Source organism: Vicugna pacos, chromosome 21 (genome assembly GCF_048564905.1).
Source record: "Vicugna pacos chromosome 21, VicPac4, whole genome shotgun sequence".
Lineage (NCBI taxonomy): Eukaryota > Metazoa > Chordata > Mammalia > Artiodactyla > Camelidae > Vicugna > Vicugna pacos.
In genome coordinates this window covers 6,650,919-6,655,951 of record NC_133007.1, presented here as the reverse complement: position 1 = coordinate 6,655,951, position 5,033 = coordinate 6,650,919, and the positions used below count along the sequence as shown (strand labels likewise).

General features: G+C 51.1%; 1 long non-coding RNA gene across 1 annotated transcript; it reads left to right on the top strand.

Moving 5' to 3' along the window:
- Positions 1 to 1,228: 1,228 nt before the first annotated feature.
- On the top strand, positions 1,229 to 2,210 carry LOC107034317 (uncharacterized). Its single transcript, XR_012062558.1, has 3 exons — positions 1,229 to 1,307; positions 1,501 to 1,574; positions 2,137 to 2,210. It is a non-coding gene; the product is annotated as an uncharacterized lncRNA (long non-coding RNA).
- Positions 2,211 to 5,033: the final 2,823 nt, after the last annotated feature.

The following is a 5,033-nucleotide window of genomic DNA, read 5'->3' as shown; positions in this document are numbered from 1 at the left end:
GGAGGTGGCATTCCTTGCAGGAGGGGGCCGCCAGGGACAGGGAGGAACAGGGTTGCTGGCGGTGTGTTTCTGCCGTGTGTCCCTGGACTTCTGGGTTTGCGTGGCAGCAGCTCAGCCTGAGGCTAAGGGCGAGGGAGACAAGCCTGGGCATGTCTGGTGGGGCAGGCTGGCCAGGAGCCTGACTGTATTAAGAATGCAGAGATCCTTGGGAACCTCCACTGGACCAGAGGCATGGTAAACTCGGCCTGGAAAGAACACCTTAGTCAGGGAGAGGGGAGGGAAGGTCTGCTCTGGGGGAGCAGGGATGGGCACTGATGATGATGATGGTGAGGGTGGTGGTAGATATAGGTGGGTACCATTTATTGAGCACTTCCTAGAGGCTGGGCACTGTGCTTTGTATTAGGTCATTTCATCCTTAGAAAATACTTTGAAGTGAGGCTTACTCTGGCTTTCAGATTTTACATTTTGCAGATTATGGATGAGGAAAATCATATCTCCAGTCACCAGGGGAGCCTTCATCTGTCTGAGCTCCTGAACACTGTCCCCTCTGGAAACCTCCTCAAGAGCCCTCCTAGAGACATCAAGAAATACTGGAGAGCCTAGGGCAGGTGTGGCTCGGAACCAGCCCAACGTGGGTTCCTCTCGCTCCCCTGTCTCAGACTGGCAGGGTATGGGAAATCATTTAAAAGCAGAATTGTTTTCACCCTCGGCTGTGAAATAATATACTTTCTTTAGTCTTTGCTCATAAGGTGGTATGGCCCTCTTTAAAAGACTCTTTAAAAATGCTTCCTGCTGTGACTCCTCTGGGCCATTCTACTATGAACTGGCACCAATACTAACAGTTTAAACCCTTCTGGGCAAAACTACAGAAGAAGATAAATCCTGGAGTGTCACAGTTGGCCACAAGCTGAGTGTGAGTGAGCAGCAGAGATACGGATTGGTGAGCAAGGCTGATCTGTGGCAGTGTGATGTGCATTACTCTCCCTCAGGGGGGCAACTTCCTACTTCCTCATGAGTTGTGCTCCCCGGATCTATTTATACGTCAGTTTCAGGAACTCAAGACCCCTTCCCTCACAGAATTATTGTTACACAAGGAGGTAAAGTTCTGAAGCTAGCCTAGAAAGGCTCACCTAGAGCTCGAAACCTCCTATATATGATGAAACAACAGGAGAAAGCAATTTTCAGCTGGGATGTGTAGTTAATTTCCACCATTCCTTTGTTATGACCGGGAAATGCCCCTTCGGATGCTTTATGAGGGACGCAATGACGTCATGGCCAGAAGCACAGCTTCTTTCAATTTTCAGATGGTTAGTATTTGATGCGCCTCGGCCTCTTCCTACCCCCATCTCTACTGGATCTTTCTAAAGGCTTTCAGTGCACCCTCAAATCAACTGCATGCACATGTGCGTGCGTGCATGAGCATGTGCCTGCCCACGGGTGTGGCAGGTCGCCTCGCACAGGCCCGGGGCTCTGACACACGCGTCCCCCTCCTTCCTACAGGCTGTCTCTGACTTCCAGCGTGACATGCTGCTTCATGCACTTTCCTAAAGTCCTACAACAACAATGTGACAAAGGTCAGTCCTACCCCCAGTGTAGCGCTCCCTCCAAATTGTATCTCCATCTTTCCTCCATCTTCATTCCCAGCACCCTGGTCCCCGTTTCTCAGAGAGACAAGGGCGATAGCCCTTCTTTATTTCCCACTGCCTCCCTTGCCCCAATCCCCACTTCCGTTTTCCACACAGCAGTCAGAGCGATCTTTGAAAATTGTCATCAGTTCACGTCACCTCCCAGCGCGCAGAGTGAAACCCAGCTCCTGCCCTGACCCTGCGCAGCCTCCCCACCTCCGGCTTCCTTTCTTTTCTCGGCCACCACACACCCCCGGATTGCTGGCAGACACCAGGCTCGCCCCAAGGCTCTGGGCTTACGCTCTGGCTTTCCCCTCCGCCTGCCTCTTCTCAATCTGGCAGGTGTCAATATAAACATTAGCCCCCTTCTCAGAGAAGTCTGCCTTGATCCAGTCCTAAAGGGCCTCCTTCTGTGCCCTTACCCGATCCCGTCTACTTCCTGCAAAGAGCGCACGGTCTGTGGTGCTCATTTGCTTACGTGTGTCCATGTACACTGCATTCCCCTCACCAGAACGTCATTTTGAGAGCCCAGCTTTGTCCAGCCTGTGGGTCACCATCACTGCAGCTCCCGGAACAATGTCTGATGGTAAAGTTGTTCATAAGTGTTTGCTGAATGAATGAATGAATGCATGAATCTAGAGTGCTTCAGAGAGAGCAAATGAAAAAATGTGCCCATAACAGGGAAATTTTACAGAGTGTGAAGGGATTTGGGGAGATGGACGCTGTGTAAACCCACAGAATCCCGGTCACTTGGGACTGGCTCAGCGTCGAGGTCGAGGCAGAGTTGTACGAGGCCTTAGTGGTTGGAAGGCGTCTGCTGAGTTGGGCAAGGAGGAGGTTTAGAAGGGTCAGTGTGGGACTGGAGTGGTGTAGGGGCTGATGCTTCCAGGAGGGTCACAGGGGAGGTACAGTGGCCTCTGGTTAGGACCTTGTTGCATGTCTGTTTATAACAAATCGGGTATGTGGTTTACACAAACCACAAGCCCCACTTTCGCATCTGTATTAAGTCGATTAAGAGTGGTATGGCGGGGGTGAAAATAATCACACTTTAATTGGTTTTAAATATGCGAATACCTGCACTGAAAGCACAGTGGTGTGAGCAGATTTGTGAGCACACCTTTGCGGGGTGTGACCTTTATGCCACAAGGTAGGATGACTGATGAGTAAGGCAGACACCACATGGATAACTTAGGGATGTGGTTATGAAGAGTCAAGTACAGATCTGGGAGAAGAGAGTTTGGGATGCGTGAAGAATTTGGTGGTGAGGAGAGCAGAATGTGTGAGGATGGAAGGCACAGGAGGTAAGTTCTTTTAGATGTGTGTCTTGGGCCAGGAGAGAGTAATGGGGTATTATTTTTGAGATATTAGAAAAATGGATTTTCAGTCTCAGTAATCCAGATGCTCCTTCCCACTGAGTCAGTGGGTTTGTGGCTTCAGGGGAGACTCACACATCCTAGGATAGAGAAGCCTTTCTCCGCTTTGCATTTTGAATTATAAGAATATGAAACGTCCCTAGGAAGTGAATAATCAATCATCCTGAAAGCCTAGTTGTTGAGAGGGAGGAGGTTTTCTACTTTCCAAGAAGATCCCTTTTCTGGGAACACAGCATATCTAGGGCACAGCGTGGGGATCTAAGCGTAGGGTGATGGGTTAACCTGGGGTGCAGAGAACAGAGGGTTCAACACAAAGGAAGCGCCGGCTGCACAGGAAGAAAGAAAAACCCATCTGGTGCTGGGAGAAGCTTGGAGAAGCTTGGAGTGAGACTCAGAGGCCTGAGGACACAGGGCGAGATGCCATGTGCCCCCCCAACCCCACCACGGACTCCACGTGGAGTGCGCCAAGTGGTAGAATCAGCCCAGATCGGGGGACAGGAAGTAGGAAGGAGCGGGGCTTACGCCCACTTCACTTCTGGCTCCCCGAGGGGAGACTCCCTTGCAGGTTTCTGTACAGGGCAGTCCCGGCGTGGTGGAAGTACTGTTGTGTTGTGTTTCAGCAGACAGAGGCCCTTGGCTCTGTAAGCCATGCATGAGGGGCTTTCCAGAACCTCCCAGATGACCCCTCGGGGTGCATCAGGATGCTGGGAATTAGCAGCGTCGCCCCAGTGAGGGGTGACTAGGTCAGCAGGACTTCTTGGTAACCAGAGCTGGGGCCAGAGGGAGGAGTGGCTGAGCCCTAGTGGGTCTGTGGTGCCAGGGAGCACAGAGCAGGGGGGCCAAGCAGCAGGGAGATGGCCAGACTGCCCGGGGTACTTGCTGGTCCAGCCTACATGGAGAGAACAGACCATGAGCATCCCAGAGCCAGCTGGACAAGGGGCTGGCTTCGGGACAGCACATGGGAAAGGCACTTAAGGGTTTTCAATTACGATAAGATCAAAGTGAGTCCCCAGCGTGCAATATTCCTACCCGTGAGAAAAATGAAAGGGTTATCTAGTCTGGTCCCAGTCTTCTCTGGGTGGGTCAGCGCACTTCTGGAGCATGGTAGTCACGCCGTGTCCCACAGTTAGACTGAACAGACAGAGCAGACCCCTTCCTGGGAGAGTGGTGAGAAACGGCCCCATGAGAGGAGTTTGCAAGGAACTGAGAACATGTAGTCCAGAGAAAGACAATTCAGAAGTGACTCACTGCTTAGCTCCTCCATGTTCCCAAGGGCAGCCTTGATGTATGGACACTACAGGGAGAGAGATTCTAGCTCTCAACTCCAAAGAACTATCTAGTGATTCTCAGCTGGCGCGGGCTGAATCAGGGCATGATGCCCTTCCCGGAGCTGATCTAACCAAGCAGAAGCCAGGACATCATGTAGAGAGTCAGACACTTGTCTGGGTCATAGGCCTGGACAGCCTTCAGATGGCTTCCAACCTTAAGATGCGGTGGATTGCTGAATGAAGTTCTAATTTTATCATTTCTGACTCAGAAGTGATTCTTGCTTGGAGCTGGAGTATCTGAGTGGAAGGACCGCAGCTGCTTGGCATCAGACAGACCTGGCTTCCAAGACTGGTTCTGCTGCTCCCTATGTGACCCTGGAGAATTTCCTTCACCTTTCTGAATCTCAGTTTTCTCATCTATAAGATGGCCATACTTACCTGGCAGGGCTTGGTTGGCGTTGGGTGAAACAATGTAATAAAAGATGAAAAAAAGATCAAAGCAGATTGTGTGCAGGGGTGTGTGTGTATTAGTGTGAGCAGGGAGAATACAGGACCTTGGCAGTGCTATAATATCGCATTACTGCCTACCAGCTAATTTTCTTCTTCATAAAACCAGCTTACAGAGCATCAGGTTTAATGACAGATGAAACAGACTCTGATGTGGTGTGATTCTGGCTAGAATCCTCTTAACGGGGAAGGGAAGGGCTGGACATGGGGATGACAGGGGCACCTGTGACTCTCCTGGGGAAGGGGTGAGAGAAAGTCAT